The sequence below is a fragment of the Anguilla anguilla genome, chromosome 3 (genome assembly GCF_013347855.1).
Source record: "Anguilla anguilla isolate fAngAng1 chromosome 3, fAngAng1.pri, whole genome shotgun sequence".
In the NCBI taxonomy this organism is placed as follows: domain Eukaryota; kingdom Metazoa; phylum Chordata; class Actinopteri; order Anguilliformes; family Anguillidae; genus Anguilla; species Anguilla anguilla.
This window is the reverse complement of record NC_049203.1, coordinates 37464795-37483392: the sequence shown is the minus strand read 5'-3', so window position 1 is coordinate 37483392 and position 18598 is coordinate 37464795. Positions and strand designations below refer to the sequence as shown.

Here is an 18598-nt window from a genome sequence, read left to right as displayed (position 1 = left end):
GTCATTCAGCTCTGTCATTCAACAATACATCCAGTGAAGTAGTTATTATTTTTGTTTAGTCATTGTGTGTGACATTTTTTCTATGTTAAATAAGACTCTTAAGAAATAAGGATTTAACCCAGAGCACACTTAATGTTTTGACCCTGGCATCTCAACTGGAGAGGTAAAGGCAAAGCAAAAGGCAAAGAGGTGGGACTAGCTACAGTCTTGACTTTTTGTTTTCTAGCTCATCCTGAAGCCAGCTTTTCATTGACTCAGGAATAAGATTACTAGAAGACTGGAAGAGTTGCAACTTCATGCCAGCTTGGGGCTCTAGTGATTTTGGACCCTGTGGGGGCTGCAAATGTATGCTGGTTTTTCAGCATTTACTGTAGAGATAACCTATGGTTGACAGAACTGGTAGTATTCTATCCCCATATTGCTACATTTGGTGGCCCTGCGCCACCGGCCATGCTTATTGTCAAACCCTGAGGTATGCACATATCAGCAATGCTGGGGCAGTGCTTGGCTCAATTGTTCCTGTGCAAAAGGGATATCTGTGCTCAGCGAGGAACTGGCATGCTTGTTATACCCATGCATCCCATTTCATTCATGACTATTTCTCCTATAATAATTTTAGAATATTTGAAATTAAATATCATATCACCCCTACTTTTTAGTCATTTAAATTGGAGTACAGATTACTGGCCAGAAGAGTGAGGTCATGCAATTGTCATTAGTATCCATAACATTTTGTAATCAGGCTTTTTAGAGAATGTCTGAAATCTGAGTATCCCACCTCGTTGACCTGCTAAGTGGTTATGTTGACCACATTTTGTATAAATAAAGCCATATACGGCACAGTAAAATTTCTGCGGTGTGTTTGCCAAGGCATCAGTCATGGCAATCGCAGGGCTGTATATATCCAAGTCCCACCCCAATCTGGAATGTCCAACTATTTGCAACCGTGCTTCACGCGCAAACCAACCTGTGAATTTGGAAGAACCGAGGCATTCGCGGTTCTCCTCCGAAACACATGGTGTCCAACAGCTACTCATTTTTGCACAGTCCGGAACCAATCCGAGACTGCGGGGCTCATCCAGGCACCACAACGCGCTGGCAGCCCCAGCCTAATTTGGAATATTAGTGTTTAAATGATAGCTAATCGTTGTTATGATACTACTATATATCATTGCCCTTGTTATTGTAATCTCTGGGAGTCCTAATGTGAGTACACATAATAGGCTACGTGTTTCCGCGACTCTCAGTAATGCTGCAGTTGTCCTGTAGACAATACATTCCTGGACGTGGGTATTTTGAGTGATACGATGAGGCTGTAGTCCTTAAATGACATGTGTTTAAGTCTTTTGTTGATGCAGGCTTCGCTAACCTTGCCTTCCAAATGGAATGAACCCAGATGGAAATGTTTAATGAAAATAACAGAAAATTGCTGGATTGCCAAGAATGTTTGGTGCGCCTGTGCAAGTGTTGTTGTTTCTGGTGATAAAAATCTCACATTCGTGGAGAAGCTGAGAGATTGGGTCTCACAGCTTCTGACTCCAAACCAGTGTGACAGGAGTCTGTGTGTGACACAAAATAAAATGCCGCATCATGGCCTGGTACTGTCTCACTGCAGCGACTGCAGTGCTCAGGTTTGCAAAGGTGTGTTTCCTCATGAACCCAATTCGTTTTGGATTGCCATGTCTGGGTAAAATTCTGAATGCGTCATTGCCGACCGTGGCCAGAATTACCAAGGGGTAAAATTTGGCAGTGGAATTGCTGGATGTTGGACAAAAGAAAACTGGGGACAGGAGTTTGATTTAAAAATGCAAAACATATACTGTGTTGCAGGTTGAAATTGCTTTCAGATATCTGAATTTCAAAATGCACGTCATGACCATTTCTGCACTTTGACCAAGTTCACTTAATTTTCAAACAAACGAAACATGTTAATAGTTCTTATGTGATAAATAAAATGCAGGTGGGTTTCAACAGTAATAGTGATTCTAGTCAATACAACAATAGCTTAGCTTAGCCAGGTAGTTGGTATATTTAAAAATGGTAATTTAACCAATTTATTTTTTGAACTTTGAAGCCTTGCAACATGAATCAAATTACAATGCTTTTAACAGTGTGAATAAGTGCTGTTCCTGTGCAATAGCTTATGGATTTCACTTCATTATTTAATTGGCATCTTTTAAATGCTAGTTTTAATGTGCATTCACATTCTTTGGTCAATAATATTACACTAAACATTTATTAGACTGGCTAGTTTGCTAGTCTTACATTTGAGTTTATGAAATGGCTAACTGACCACTTCAACTAGCTGTCGTACCTTGCTAAAGTTAGCTAGACGATTTACAGTACAGCTGCTACTTTTCTGGGATTACAGAATACAAGCCTAACGTTTGGAAAAAAAACAAAAAAAAAAAATTTCTAACCGGTATTGAATTAGCATATAGGCACTTTTTTCTGTAACTCAGGTGGGTACCTCTTTGGCTGAAAAAAGATTCCAGGTTGCAATTCTTGGAGAATAAGTAGCTTTTCATACAGCACAAGATGAGCCAGGGCAGACTGCACTGGTCTGACAGCCCTTTCCTGAATCATGAGTAATTGAAACAAATTGTAGGTCAGAATTTTCCATGTTGCGCACGCTACGAACGTGTGAAATATACGGAGTGTAGTAGGAAAGGCAAGACAATGTTGATGAGTGATTGAATGTTGACACTAAATGAGACTGCCTTCTGCCTTTCTAAAAAATAGATACGCCTGCAAGGCTTGTGCAAATGACTGGATTTTAAACTCCATATCGATTCACAAACTGTCATTTGATGTTATTCCAATAGCTCTTGGAATCTAGATTGTTTGATTAATGATTTATTGTGAAAACTGTGTCTTTATGGTAGTGTTCAACCATTGTTTTACAATTGATTGTAATTTGGTTTAGGCCTATGTGGTAAATGACTAATAAACATGGGCAAAAAAATTAAATGATGAAAATCTGATTTTAATAAATTGTTTGCAAAAGAGAATTTGCCCTGTTTTAAAAAGAAATAGGGGAGGCTGTACAGATGTGATGTTCTAAAAACCCACTTTGTGTCCTGTTTGATCTGCCTGGCCATATTGCTGTCATCCTTTGATAGCCACGGATTGGCTATCCCCCTCAGGGGCCGCACTGCTCTGTATTAGCATTTTTATTTTATTTTTATGGTGCTTTCAGGGAGGAATTGTGGTGAATAAATAAATCAATAAAATAAAGCAATTAAGCTGACTGTTGCCTTCTGTTTTAGTTTGCAGGGCAGTGATGTCACAGAACTGAAGACACTCTCAAACAGTAAGTGTTTGGTCACATTGACTGAATTTTAATCACCTACTGCTGCTGTGCACAGTTTGCCGCTGTTTAAATCTTTTTAAAGTCTTAACATTTGCGATTGTTAACAGGACATTTTAGGAGAGAACATTACTTTGGATGTTAACCTGCAGATGAATGCAAAAAGAACTCATTCAAATTGAGTTTGTTTTTAGTTAAATGCAAAACATTTTTTCAGTTGTCGGTTTATTAGACTGTGATTTTGCCATGTGTGTCCCTTAACACTTTAAGGTGTAAAATCACAAATATCTGATTAGATTGTTCTTCATGGAACATTTCAATGCTGATGTAACAATCATTACTGTTAATTGGCAGGAATGGAGTTCTAGAAGACTGACTTCAAATTTTGAAAAAAAAAAGAAAAAAACCTGCTCTACAAAGGGTTAAATGAAAGTTTCAAGTCAGAGTTACATACATTGTCTTCATATATCAAACGAAGCAGTTGAATGTTCCATTTTTCACCCTGGTGTTTAGAAATGAACATGAAATTAACTGGAGTAGCTGGTGGAGTCCGAGCATCTTTCCTTTCCTTATGGATGTAATAGTGAGACTTTTGACATCCATTCAGTTCTCCGCAGTTTTTGCATGGGTGACTCTTCAAATGTAAATTATAGTGCCCCCTTACAACACCAGGAAACTGGAAATATTGGTTCCAGCCCTGCGAGCGTCTTGTCTTAAGTTTTTCCTCCAGTTTCAATTATTACCACATGGCTTAAAGAGCGGTTGTCATAACAGCTTACAGTCACTCGCAAGTGTGTAGGATGCGTGTTTACTCAGCGTCGGCTTCGTATGAGCTCTTCATACGAGCGCCATGCAAATCCAGGAGCCTCGTTAGCAGCCAGAGTCGCGTCAGCGGCCAGCATCTCGGCAACACGAACCTTGCTTTTCCGTGACAGCATGCAAAACGCGCTCCGATACTGAGGTACTCCTCAGAAATTCTAACGCCGCGATGCACGCACACACGCGTGCGCGCACAAGCCTTATTGCTTTCAGGCTTTCTCTTCACTGTGAGGGGAGCGGTCCTTAAGTTTGAGTAATTAATTTAAACCTGCGTGAGTTTTTTTTTTTGGTGTACAACACGACGGTGCTTGTGTTGGCTAGCTGAAATCAACGAAAAACCAACAGAAAATAATAAATAAAGTTTACAATGCTTATGAAATTTGTTAACACAATCGTTTGTTATGTCTTTGTTATGAGCAAAACAGATTGAGGATAGTTTGGTCAGATACTTCTGCTTTTTTTGCAGTAGATATAGCTATATGTAGCGTTAGATGCGTTGTGAACGTTGTACCTGGTAGGCCCACGTCATGCATCCGCCGATGCAGGAGGCTCCGCTGCTCTCAGCGCCGTCAGTAGCGATCACGGTAAAATGTGTTTGAAACGGATTCTCAGGCAATGTGGGAAGGTTCAAAAATGTCTTCCAGTTTGGCGGGAAAGAAGCCATTGCCTTTTAAGTGGCAGACTGCTCATGTGAAAAATCTACCTGAGTAATAGTAGTGTTTCTATCCATCACTTCTGAACTGGTACAAAGGAAACGGGGAGACCTGGACGACGTCCAAACAATTACGCTGCGATTACGCCCATTTATTCCGCACGACAAGTGGATAAGGCAAAATAGAGAGCGGCTTAACTTCCTGATGGCATTTGCGAAAAGGTTATTGAGCAAATGTGATTATTCAGAGCAAAATGACACTTCTGTTTATAAATCATGGGGATAAAAAAAAAAACATGTCACCGTGGCAGTTCAAGATTGAGAGATTTTTTTTCTTGTGTGTGTGTGCGTGGGTTTTTTTCAGATTTTTTATTTTTATTTTTTTTGGAGTGGGAGGTTATGAGGCATCTGGGGTTGGGTAGGATGTCACCAATAGCAGGAGATAATCTTAATGTTTCTGCCCGAGGGATGCTGGGAAGGTCTAGCTGGAGTTCATTAGCATTCATCACTAAGGTCTTCAAAGGAAATACAAGCACTTCTAAAGGAAATAAATACTGCGTAATAAACCTGTTTCAACCTCGAGAGCCTTTTTCAGAGGTCAGCAGCTCCAGAGAGGTTTGTACATTTACTAAGAGTGCAGTTCAGTGAAATATATGAACAGTAATACAGTATTATGATAAAAGGATGTAAAAATGAGCTTTAAAACCTGTTTTGATTCATCCCCCGCTAAAGCACATGCTAGAAAAGCTCGGACGACAACTAGAATTTCATGTAAAAAAACAACTGAAGTGTTGGTTTCTTATAGAAGACAGTTTTGCTCTGAAAATATTACTCTTTTTAAAACGATCTCAATTCCAGACACATCATAACATTTTCTTTTGACCTGTGTGACTGTGATACCAGATTGGAAGAAATGCACAGCTTCTAGCTTTATAGTGCTGACCCTGTTGAAAGATTAGGTAACGGCACCCTTAGTGGGAACATCTCTGTTGATTGGCCTCAGAGGGAATGCTCTCTGCGTGTGTGTGTGTGTGCGTGTGTGCGTGTGCGTGTGTGTGTATATGTAGGCCTATTATTTGTTAATATTCCATGTTTATATTGTACACACACATTTCTGCTGAAAGCATCTGTGGAAATGGCTTGTTGCTGGTGAAAGGCTTGTTAGAAATGAGTAGGGAGAGGAGCCTTATCCTCTCTGATCCAGCGCAGGCTCCGCGCCCAGTCCCTCCGGCCCTCCAGCGGATCCCCTCAGGGATTTAGTCCGTCAGTCATCAGTAACCCTCGGTTTGCCCACGAGCGCCGTCGCACCCGCGAAACCCGCGCCGCTCGCTCTCCGTCCCACTGACTGACTGATGCCTCTCACCGAGAGGGTTCCGCTCCTCGGTCCCCCGCGTTACTTTTCCATTTCTCTTTCTTAAAATATTAATGTCGCCCGGCGGCGCGTCTTCGACCGGCGCGTCCCGTGCCCGGCGCTGAACGGGGAGGGGGGGGGGGGGGCGTGGCGTGGCCGAGGCGGCATGGCGCGGTAGTAAATCGAGGTCTCGGCTCGGAGCAGGGGAGGGAAAGCCCCCACCGCCCCCCCATCCCCATCCGCGCCCGAGGAAAGAATCCTCGCTGATAAACAAATTAAAATGCCACGCTTGTGGGCGGCAGCTTGTTATTCCGGAGAAGGGCTGCGGAGTTTTGGGCGAAATTGTTGTTTCGCGCCGCGGAATATTACCTGCCGTCGAAAAATAAATGCGGCAAATCATTCACGGTGCGGGGATCATCGTTAGGGCCCGAGCCGTCTGATTGCTTCGCGATGCCGCCGCGTCTGTGCAGAAGCGCTAAACCGGCATTACAAGGTCAAAACCGCTACCGCGCTAGCGTAGCTTTTATACTCCATTACCTGTTTCTGCTCCAGAGCCTGGCTGAGAGAGGGCGCGTAAGTATCGGTCAGGCTGCTGAATGGCTGCATTGTGCTTAACACGCGCCGAACGTGGCCGTACTTAAGATGCTGAATGCGGTTAATTGGCGAGGCAGAGTGCGGCCATCACGCCTGCAGATTTACTGATATTATATCTTTCGGAATGCGACGCTTTTAAACGACACTCGGGGCAGAGGGAGGGAGATGGAGAAAAGGAGAGAGGGAGGGAGGGAGTGAGGTAGGTAGGGAGGGAGGCAGGGAGGGAGGGAGGGAGGAGAGAGAAGGCGGAGAGCGCATTGTGAAGGTCACGAGCAGCAGGAGGCCGGGGAGAGATGCACGAGAGCTTCAGATTGTATTGCGTCAGCCCGGCAGCGCCACGCTCCTGCAGGCTGTCAGGGAACAGGCCGGGCGTCGCGGCTCACTCTAAGCCCGCTATCTGCTTAGAGGCGAAGCGCGGCGGCGCGCGCGTGCGGAGGGGGTTAAAAGGGAGGCTCCCCCCGCATTAAAACGGAAGGGTTTAGCGCCCTTCTCACGCACGCTTCCCGACGCTCAGAAACTACACAGGCCAAGTGTTTTTTCCGACAGGTTACGGGGGGCGGCGCAGACCCGGAGCGGAACTGAGACGTTCCAGTCCCTCCCGTCTGCGTTCGGACACGGCGGAAAAAGCCTGGTCAGTGTTTTATGCAATTGAGGCGTAAATCACTTTCAAATGCTGTTTTCAGAGAAAATTGTGAAGCTTAGCCAAAGCTACCACAAAACCAATTAGCTAGTTAATTTAGCAGATTTCATTTTAGTCCCACCGTTTGTTTTGTGTTAAACAAAATGTGCTGATAAGTCCTAATGTGTGACTGCACTAGCTTCTCAGTGTCCTTTTTAACTAGGCTATATTAGGCTCTGTGGGCTTTTAAAAAATAGACTGACTGCAGAAACGTATTCAACAGCGGTAACCACCTTGTCTTCTCTTAAACCACTATCCGGCTATACGGTTTCTCACACTATCAAACAAATGTGACAGCTGCGCTTACTATTAGAGGATGTCCAAACACAGTCCAGCGGAATACGGGAGATTCGTAAATACTGTTTATCTGCACATCTTCACTTCAGAGTTCCTGAGAATAAACAGGTCTCACGGTGACATTTTATACTGTGGTGTCCAGAACCACATATACAGCTGAACAGCTGGGTATGAAGCTCCAGTCGTGCTTTCCAGCGCGCAACCGAAGGAGCATGCTTCAACTCACACACAAACAACGCTCATCACGGACACGAACATTGTCTTCCTGCACGATACAGTTTTTTTTTTGCGGTACCATGAATCCGTAGAGGCAGTTATGCTGCTGTTTGCCGAGCAATGGTGGGTCATCCAAAGTAACCTGGAGATGTGGTAATGGGTAGTAGTCTTTTCAGAGACACTGGGCCCGTGTGTTTTTAAAGACCGGAGATTAGGTTCTGAACCGGGATACGAGGCTCGTTTTTGCAGTGCTGTTAAGGGACGGGGGTCAGAGGTCGGTCGCTCAGGAAGGAGCGGGGAGGAAGTGAATCCCACCATTAAACCTCCCCCTCGTCAGCCGTATTTCCTCCAGCACCCTTCGCCCGTATCGGCCGGACCGCCACCTCACTTCCTGTCCGTGGACAGAGACGGGGAAAGGCGCATAATCGCCACTGAAGAGCTACGGGCGAGCCGACCGTCTGAAATGTGACCTCACCAGGGGGGAGAGACGGTCGGCGGAGTGCACCCGGTCCCCCGCGGCCTCTCCGCGAGTCCATCTAGAAACGCGCGCGGGGCTTCGCGGCCGCAGAAAACGAGCGGGGCGGCCGACGCTCGGAGAAGCCATTAGAGGCATCTGGGGAGCCCTGTACCCCGGAATCCCTTCTGCTCATTACGCCGGTGCGTTTTTATAATGGGGTAGGCGCGAGATGCAGACGCCCGCTAAAAGCTCAGCTGAGATGTAACGGCAAAAGGAAACAGTGGTTAAATCTCCGAATTATTTTTGTGAAATTACTTTTGGTATTGATTTTCACATGTTTATATGGACACAAAGACAGACCTCCCCCCCCCCCCCACCAAACCCAACTTAAGAGCGCCCTGCCCACCAATGGGGAGTAAGAGAACACAAAGAAATCAACCAAATCAAAAAAAAAAAAAAAAAATCTCAAAATGAATTCAAATGAAAGGCTGCCATGCTTGAAAAATTTTGCCTGAGGGACCCTATCAGCGAGTAACAGATTCTCTTTGACCTGAGTAAATGTGGATATTTTTATAGGAACCATAACTAAAAGATATTTATTGTAGGAATCAAAAAAATTGGGATTAAAAAAAAAAACCTGTGATAAATGAGGTTGACTACATGTAGACCTAGATTTAAAAAAAAAAAAAAAAAAAAAAAAACAGACTAAATGTTATTTTTAGTGCTGGAAGAGCAGCGTCCGCGATGGATGCTCTGTGCCTAATAGCGGCGTGACAGACGGGTCTGAGGCTGGAGAGGAGGCTCGGTGTGAGGCAGCGCTGGCCGCGTACGCTAGCTCCGCGGTGGCCTGCGAGTGTGCTTTCAGCGTGCAGATGGCTGGGGGGTAAATTGAATTTTCTTTAGTATCATTTGGCTGTTAAGGCCAGCTGCTTGCTTCCTCTCGCAGTCACCCGGGAGAATTTCGCGCAGGCCGGGGGTGGGCGGGGGTGGTGGCGGGGGGCGGGGGGGGGGTTGGGGGGCGGGAGTTTCCAAAGCCACAGTCTCTGTGTGGTACTGAACGTGCATCAGGCATTTTCCACCTGACAGAAAAACCAAACCGTGTGTAGTTAGCCAACTGCGATAATTACAAGTAAAAATAGGCCTCCTCATTGCAATAATAATAAACAAAATAATAATTATAATAATGAATAATAATAATTATAACAATAACCTTTTTTATTCAAATACACCTCTGCCATGTTGTTTCTCTTTTGAGTTTTAGGAGTTTTACTCGAGACAGCCTGAGACTCAGGGAGACTAAAAACGAGCGGAGCCCTAAAATGGTTCCCATCATATCAGTGCTGATAAAAGAGACTGCCTTCCAGGAGCAGCAGAAATGCACTTAGCTGAATGGGGCCGCGCCGCGCCGCGCTGGCAGCCTGTAGCGCCCGCAGAGAGAATATCTGTGCCGTCAGCTCTCAGACACGCGCAGAGGTGACACCAAGGTGAGCGCACGCTCTGCAGAATGGTCGGAAATCATTGATATTCCGACTCGGAGGCTGCAAATGGCTCGGTGGCAGATGGAGTCTTTGTCAAGGAAGAAAAATGGCAGCTCGGGGCTGTCGGAGGCGCTCTCTCGCTATCAGCCCCGGCTCGCGGGCGACGACCTTCCCTCCGCGCGCTGAGGGTTCCCTCGCACTTGATCAATTATCCCGCTCCCTTTGTTTACAGGGGACGAGGAGACGGCTCAGAATGCCCGCTTTGGGGGGACATGGGGGGGTGTGGGCTGGGCGGGGGGGGAGATAAACGTGTTTGCAGGGAACAGGCACCGGGGGCTTTGACATGTATCTGAAGGGTCGCTTTCTCCGCCTGTCTTCGGAAGAGACCGCTTAGCGGGTACACTCTGAGCTGCATCAGGGTATTTAGTGTTCCCGAGTAATCACATTTTGGACACATTTAGAAATTCTTTGTATCTCTGCCGACTGAGAGAGATGCACAGAAAAGAGCATTTTTGATGGAAAATAGGATCCTTGTAATATAAAGGTTGTTGTGACTGTTATTGAGATGACTGTTCTTGTAGGTGTACCTCTGTTAGCTTGCTGAAAGAACATTTTTGTAGGTGTACCTCTGTTAGCTTGCTGAAAGAACATTTTTGTAGGTGTACCTCTGTTAGCTTGCTAAAGAACATTTTTGTAGGCGTACCTCTGTTAGCTTGCTGAAGGAATGTTTTTGTAGGTGTACCTCTTATAGCTTGCTGAAAAAGCGTTTTTGTAGGTGTAGCTCTATTAGCTTGCTGAAAGACTATTTGAATAGCCCTTTCTTTGAGCTTGTTTGTTGCCTGCTTCTGTTTCCCCTTGTGCTCCATAAATCAGCATTTTATTTGATCTCAGAATGTATTGAGGATTCACAACCCTGCTTCTTGATCATCAAGCTTAAGGTTTTAGTTTCGTGAAATCACTTGGACTTGTTCAATTGACGTCCGACTATGTAAATAAATTGCTGGGTGTGCACGGCGCAGAAAATGAGGATGTTTTGTAAAAATGCTTTACATATTTTCATAATCAAATATGACAGCAATTTATGTCCCAGAGCTAAATGTTGCTACCTAAGGCGATCAACGTCTTACTCAGATAGGGCCCATGTGACTCTGCAGAGTACCTTCAATCTCAGGTTGAACACATACCAGCCTTCCCCAGAAGATAGAAATTAGATTTTTACAAAATCACCCATCGCTTACAAAGAATTGAATAAAAAGTGACTTTTGTGATTTATTTCCCCGTTTCCATCTGGCTACTTATAGCAATTCGGATAAATCAATTTAATAAAATAAGATTTGTGGTAGATTGTGACACAATGTTACAGATGCGGTAAATGGCCATTTATCCAAAAAGTAAACATTTAATCTGGGAGTGCCAGTTAAACGTAGATTAAGAGAGTGTTCATTTAAAATGATATTTGATGCGAAACCTTCCTATTCCGGTCATTTAGATTAGCAGTGTGTCTGCGGCGGTGTGCGCGAACACACTCCAAACATCACTAAATGGCGTACTTTACACGTCTCTTGACACAAGGCGACGTGCACATGCTCGGAATGAAATAGCAGCGCATGCTAATAATTGGCTTAAAGCAATAAAATTCAAGGTACAAGAAAATATTGAAGGGTCAGGGAGGAAAAAAAACCGACGGAAAGAACAAACGATGCAAAAAGAAAATGACACCGGGGTCCTGGTTTAATATGTATGTATTGCAGGTTGGCGGTTGATTTCATTAGCGAATCTCATTGTTATGCAACGACTGCTCTCCTGCAGCAAAATGAATACTGTATTCACACGGCTCGTACGTTCAAGGGAAAACGCGCGGGTTTGGGCGCCGCATCCTTCGGAAAAAAGGGCCCCTTTCCTCTCCAGCTCCTCGCTTGCTTTTAATTATTATTATTTTTTTTAAAAATAGCGCTCAGTTCAGATGTAGTGCAGTTTAGAGAAAATGAAAAAAATGTTTTTTAGTTACCCTCTGGGTAAAACTGTGCTCAGGTGGCTGGAGTCCATGGGCTTTTTTTTCCAGGGAAAGATTACGAGTGTTTACTTAAGCCACGGCCGCGCGCGTTCCTGTATGTTCTCAGACGATTTTGCTGAGTGTTTACCCTTCGTGTGTCGGGTGAGTGCGGCGGGGAGGATGGGGGGGGGGGGGGGGGATGGGTCTCCGCGGGGGGCTACGCGCACTTCCACGCTGCGGTGGGTGGGACGGTCGGACTCGCCAGACGTTTTCACCCTGGAGCTGGAACGTTTGACTACGCGACCGGTTCCTGTGACGGTAACGGGCGGCAGTGCGACGCACCGGTTTAAGGAACAGGGCCCGCGACTCCGAGGGTGTAGGTTCGACTCCCAGGTGGCGCACTGCTGTTGTACCCTTGAACCAAGGTGCTTAGTCTAAATTTCTCCAGTAAAATGTGCAGCTGTATAAATGGACTGCACGTGAAAAAACTGCGAGCTGTGTAAGTCACTCTACCTAAGAGCATCTGCTAAATGCCCAAGGTGTAAATGTAAATACTGGCAGCCGAGAAGGAGAAAAAATTGCGGCCTGTTTCCCTTCTGTCTCTCAGGCAGTCATCATGGTATAAAATGTCTGTCCCCCATGCTAGTTTTTAAGGTAGTGTATTCTTGACTTGAGTTCAACCCGTCCTTTCCATATTCAGTATCATTAACAGACTAATGAGATTGTTGGGGGGTGGGTGGAGCTGCACAGTTTAATGCTACCAAAGACTATGGTTGGGCAGGTTTCCTTGGATTACTGTATGTTTGTTTCTCCCAAGAATGTAGCAAGTACCCATCATCTACTAGCTGTCTGCAGTGAAAAACACTCCCTTCTTCCTACAGATGCTGAGTCTCCTGTATTTCTGTTTGGCCGACAGAGTGGAAAAGCTGACTTTTAGGTGTGCGCAGTAGAGGAGCGTGCTGTGCTTCTGGCTACGTAAATGTTGTGTTTCTTTCGCTAAAGAAAATTGAAAAGAAAAATCTCACGTTAGAGCAATTCCATTAAAGCTCACTTTACATTGCTCCAAAAAAAAAAAAATTCAGTCAACTGTCAGCTGAGTTGTTGCTTTTGTGCGCTTTGTGTGTTCTTAAAATAGCTCCGAATGTTGAACATGGAAACAGGAGAACGGGAGACGAGGCCTGCTCAAGGCTCGGCGAGTGTTTGGAAGGGTGCTTCCGAGGAAACGGAGCCGTTTGCGCTCTGCGCGTTACCAGCACCGAGTGGATTCTGAACCGACCGATCCGGCCTTACCGGTTGCGTTCTGTCACGGTGACCTTTCCCTCACGACCGTTTCGGACCAGTTAGTGCACTTGCACAGCGCTCTTGAGCTGCTTGGCTTCCTACATTTTACGGCCGCTAAAAGGAACGCTCACGTCTTTAGCGACGGCAGTTCAGCCTGAAGAAGACGACGCGGTGGAACCTTACTCGTTCACCTCAGAACGTGCCCGGTAGAGTCCAGCCCTCTGTTCCGGTACCTCGGAACGATCTGGGTTTGGGGTGGCGGAACAAGCCGCGGAGGTGGCGTGCCTGGCGTTGACCGGCGCGGCGTGGCGATGCGGACCGTAGCCTTTCGTTGCCGGCGAGGGGGCAGGGATTCTCCTGTTGGTTTTGCCCGGTTACAGCCTCAGCTCAAGGTTAAAGGGCCTGGAAAAGAAGCGGAGGGGCCTTGGTGGCTCCGAGCGGGTAAATGTGGAAATGCGATCTTTATGAAACACCATCTTTCGCCCTTGATGAGAAAGTGGTAACAGTAGGAGCACCTGGGCCATGGACCTGAGAGAGAGTATTCTGAACGACGCAGCCTCTCATTACAAGTCCCTCTCACATTCTCTCTTACACGCGCACTCGCATGTAGTCTTGTGCACCAATGCACACACTTACACACACGCATGCAGAAATAAAGTTATGGCTGCTACACATGGCCCCGTATTAAATTAAGTCTGTTTATAGATTATTGAGAGACACATTCTGTAGAGTTTAAGCCAAAAATCTTTGGAAATAGGCGAGATTGTTTGCGGCACATTAGGTGAGAATCACTACCCCTTTAGAAGCTTGTTTCTTTCACACAGAAAAATACTAAGTTAATTTAGAATGGAGAGTTGTTTTAAATGTACTGGGGTGCAGATTGGTTGGACATTATAATATTAGCCTGTTACTGGATGAACAGCTAATATGTACGTGGACTCCAGTCATCCTCGTCTTAAGCAATTCAAATGAGCGCAGTTGTAGTTTAGACACACCTGAGATGAATTCAAAAGTTTCTGTTTAATCATAATAGTGAATGCCTTTGAAGAAATATGATGATTATATCGATACTCATTATGGTTATTTTTAATACGACAGTACTTAATCATCCTTTGAAAAGAATATAATCACTGAAAGTGTGGATTGTTAGCAGCTTTGTTGATATATGCTTGTTGATATATGTCAACTCTTGTATCTGCTATTGGAATAAATTGAAAATAAGTGAAGTATTTAATTCATTTCTGAGCCACTAGAATGTACAACAGTTCATTTTCTCATATGCTCAGTGATTGATGATTTGGGTAAGTCCGGGTAAATTCGACACACTTTTGTACTAGATCGTCATGGATTTTAATGAGATTTTACATGTTTATTAATAAGAAATCCCATGGAATTTGACCTGCCATATCCACATTACTATAGGTCATAGAGAAATGGTTATTATTTACCATTTTAAAGGAACTTCCTAGCTCACTCCAAAATGAAAGGTAACAGATTTATGACGTGAGTGATTATAATCTTGAAAGTTGATCTGCGACTTGAACACCTCCAGGAAATTTAGTATTGGGTTTTTGAGTCATTGCTGAAATATCATTACTTATCTGAAGTGGCATGGCTTCACTAATTCCTTCCATTGTTGTTGAACAGAAGTTAATGATCAGTGCTGCTAGAACACAGTGTGGCTATCAGGGATTAAACTGTGCCTATGGACATTTGCTTTCTGACGTATGCACATGGCTAAATATATTTTTGAATATAAAGCTTGTGTACTTTTAAATGTGTGCAAATTAGCATAAGTAAAGGAATAACATGAACGGGATAATATAAATGTACAGTGCCATGAAAAAGTATTTTGTCCCTTCCTGATTTCCTCTGTTATTGCATATTTATCACACTGAATGGTTTCAGATCTTTAGACAAAATGTAATATTAGACAAAGGGAACCTGAGTAAACGCAAAACACATTTTTGTTTTATTAATGTTTGATATTCTTAAATTAAAAAAGCTATCAAACACTCATATCACACATGTGGAAAAGTAATCTCCCCCTTAGTTACTCAATCAACTAATTAACCTAATTTAATTGACAATTAAATTCTGTTGATTGAGCACAGCTAGACTTGATTGCAGCCAGTCCTGTTGCATCTAAACCTCACTTATATTGAACCTTACACTCAGAGTGATGTAGTCACCGCGAAGTTTCTACAAGCACACTATGCCACGATCAAAGGAAATTCCAGAAGAGGTGAGGAAAAAAAGTTGTCTCTGAAAGGGATACCAAGCCATTTCTAAGACTCTGGGACTTCCAAATCACAGCAAGAGCCATTATCTCCAAGTGGAGAATACTTGGAGCAGTTGAGAATCTTCCCAGTAGGGCGCAGAGACAACTAATCCAGTCACTAAAGATTCCAGAACATCCAATGAACTGCAGGTCTCTTTCGCCTCAGTTAGTGTTTATGGCTCCTCAGTAAGAAAGAGACTGGGCAAAAATGGGATTCATGGAAGAGTAGCAAGTCGGAAACCAGTGCTATCCAAGAGAAACATCAATGCTCATCTCACATTTGCAACAAAGCATCTGGATGATCCCCAAGCCATTTGGGGTGATGTTCTATGGACTGGTGAACATCATACCAACAGTCAAACATGGTGGTAGTGTGGTGGTATTGGGATGATTTCCTGCCTCGGGACCTGGACAACTTGCCATTACTGAAGGAGTCATGAATTTAGCTCTGTACCAGACAATTGTTAAGGAGAATGTCTGGTTATCTGTCCATGAGCTGAAGCTGAAGTGTAAGTGGGTTATGCGGCAGGACAATCCAAAACACAAAAGCAAGTCCATAATAAAAATCATGTAAATAAACCTGGGTGAACTGAAGTTCTTGCCAATCTTCACTGCTCCAACTGCCGCCAGACAACCTCACATAGGCGCCTACAAAATTACAATGCACTACCTTCTTGATAGGCCCTTCTTGACACATGCTCACTACAGGAATCACTTGAGTTTGCAGAGGTTACATTTTGGTTACATATGATAATAATTGGTGGCTTGGCTGTGCTGATGAGAGAATGCTAAGCACTGAAGAATTGAGATTGAACTTCCTGCATCCTCATGGACCATCTCCATCTTACACATTTCATACTGCCCTGATGCACTTGTGATGGACCACGAACATGTGCTAGTGGTGGCTGAACCAGTCATTTCAACTGGACTGACATATACAATGTCGGGCAGAGACACAATCCTTGCATCAAAGGCTCCGAAGGAGAGCAAATTGAGAGTATAATGACTTTTATTTCTTATTTATTTATTTCTAAGTTATTTTATATGTTTTTGGTGTTTTTAGTTTTGGTTGGACTATTTGTTTGCCCTCTGACTGGATGACGGTTCCAGCTCTCCCTGAGTGGCTAATGCATCTTTGGTTTGCTTTGGCTCAGTTTGTATTTAAGACTGGCTGGATTTGGGCTTCATTTGGAGCCTTGATGCTGACCCTCTTTTTCTTACATGTGAAATTTCCCGAGTTACGTTAAGTTAAGTTTTGATGGTCTTCTTGTGTTTTGGTTTTCTGTCGTCTTATCTGCATTGCAAATCCTCACGTGTTACTTCAGAGCACCTTTCACAACCCTTTTCTTTTGTTTGTTCTATTTTGTTTTTGTTGAGTGCCCATTTTTTTGTTAGTTCCTTGCAATTCTTTGTTTTTGTTTGGAGGAACATAACAATAGGCACTGTTTTTTAACGTCATTGCATCAAGAAGGGCCCACTGCGAAGGTAATGCTTTGTAATTTTGCTTGCGCCTGACTATGCCTGTTAATCGAAAAATTTCTAAAAAACCTGTTTTTGCTTTGTCATTATGGGGTATTGTATGCAGATTGATGAGAATAAAAATGAATTTAATCCATTTTATAATAAGGCTGTAATGTAAGAAAATGTTGAAAAAGTGAAGGGGTCTGAATACTTTCCGAAGGCCCTGTAGATATGAAACTTTGATAGCCTACTCTATATGTCCCTTAATAATGATTTGAGACGAGTGCCATTTCGGATCCAGGGGTTTCTTATAAGACCAAATAAGTATGCCAAATCTCATTAAAATCCATGACGATGCAGTCCCGAATTCCAGTGTGTGTTGAATTGACCCGGACTTTGTATTAATTAATATTGCATCTCCGTTGCAGTGCTGTGATTGCTTAGCTTAGCTTAAGTGCACATGCAGTTCAATCAAAACAGAATCAACTTGTTTCAGGTTCAGTCAAACGAACCATAAAACTGTTTAAAATGGTGGTGTTGGACATGGGAGCCTTTTTTTTAAAGAGCAAGTGAACTTTCCCTCTGCCTGCAGAATCTGCCTGTCTCCAGCTTCACAATCCTCACTGTGACAGTGCAGTCAATAAAACATGAACACAGAAATGAGTTTAAATAACAAGGTTGTGAATTGAGGAATGTCAAAAGACTCAATTTGTGCAACATTTTTGCAATGATGTTGTACAATATCGTCCTTTCCAAGTGGTGCCTTTATTTTTTTGAGCATATAGTATTAATAAAATGCATTTATTTAATAATGAAGTGGATGGAACCTGTAAGTAAAACTGGCAGTTACACCATTTACTGCAGTGATAGTACACCCTCAAGACATAATGTTTTCTGCCAAGTTAATTTGTAGGAACAAAGCTGAGATTCATCTACATAAAGATTAAAAATTGTTAAAATAATGATGCCAGCTACTCCTACATCCGGTCACCAATTGAGATAGTGGAAGCAAATGAGCCTCCCTGAGATAAGGCACTGAATTAATCTGTCTTAGTCTTAAACTTGATAAATTTAAGGTGAAATGTTGCAAAAGGGAACCACAATGTCCCCATTTTCATTTCTGCAAAATCATTTCAATAGAGAACATCCCATGGCTTGATTGGATGCATTTTCCCTTGCCAATACATGTCAAAATCAAAACTTAGTGGGTGATATGATTAATCTCATAAAATACAGTTTGTGTATGTGTGTGTGTGTGTGTGCGAATGTGTCTGACTATGCATGTGCGTTAGCGTATGCATATGTTTAGGAAGGGGGGGGGGGGGAGACTGGTTGATAAACCACTACCACCGTCTCTCCTTATCACCCGGGTGAAGACGGAGTTAATGTTTTTCCCGGCCCGTACATGAGGCGAGATTATCCTGCGGTATCAGGCGTTCGTCTTCCACTGTTTCAGGCCCTGTCGGGCGCGTCTTTCAAAGGGCATTTGTTATGTGCTGTAACAGGAGCCCTTCGGAGGTGTGTTTTTCCATTAGCCGGTCTCTGTGCAAAGAGGTGCTCTGCGGAGCGCGCCGCCGCATCAAAACAGCGGCTGCTGCCCACAGCGATGAGAGGCGTACTTTCCACCTGTGCGCTTTTCATGGAGAAAATGTAAGTCGCATGAAGTGACCTACAGTGTGACTGAGAGGAACAGAATACTATTCAAGTAACTGAACTAATATTTGACACA

The 18598-nt window shown here is 43.8% G+C and overlaps 1 protein-coding gene across 1 annotated transcript in view; it reads left to right on the top strand.

The window, feature by feature from the left end:
- Positions 1 to 18598, top strand: part of baz2ba (bromodomain adjacent to zinc finger domain, 2Ba) — a 103017-nt gene that overhangs the window by 15884 nt on the left and 68535 nt on the right. Inside the window, exon 2 of the mRNA XM_035408995.1 lies at positions 3270 to 3313. The gene's annotated coding sequence lies outside the window, so the exon portion shown is untranslated. The remainder of the gene's footprint in view (positions 1 to 3269; positions 3314 to 18598) is intronic.